Below are 555 nucleotides of genomic sequence, written 5' to 3'. Positions count from 1 at the left end.
AAAGGTTTTTTCCTGAAAAAAAAGTAGCCTGATTTTTCCGGATTTTCCATTTGGAAAAAAGTAAATTAAAAAAGGGGGTTTAGGATTTTTGGACCCCCAAACCCTTTTGTTGCTTGCACTATTTTGGTTTCCCATGCTGGGTTTCTTTTTCCATCTTTTATTTTTTTAAAGGGGTTTTCCCCATGGGGGCCTTTATTCGGCCAACTTTGCTCCCCATTTTTAGGGGGTTTTGTCCCATTCCGGGGGTTGCCTCCCTTTGGGCCATGCGTGCCTTCCATGCCATGGGGTTTTTCCCCCAACCCCCATTTGCGTCCCTCCCTCCCAATGCGGTGCCTTCCCTCCTAAACCTACCTTCCCCGTGTTGTATTTTAAATCTTTTTTTTCCCAAAACCGTGCTTTTTTTTCTAAAAATCCGGCGGGGGCTCTCCAGGGCCATGCGTGCTTTTCCCCCAAATTAAAAAGGGGTTTTGCTCTCCATCCAAAATGGGGGTCAAACCATAATAAAGAAAAATTAAATAATTTTATATATTTTAATTAATAATTTTTAAATATTGG

The sequence above is a fragment of the Penaeus monodon genome, chromosome 33 (assembly GCF_015228065.2).
Source record: "Penaeus monodon isolate SGIC_2016 chromosome 33, NSTDA_Pmon_1, whole genome shotgun sequence".
Taxonomy (NCBI): Eukaryota; Metazoa; Arthropoda; class Malacostraca; order Decapoda; family Penaeidae; genus Penaeus; species Penaeus monodon.
This window is presented reverse-complemented; position numbering follows the sequence as displayed.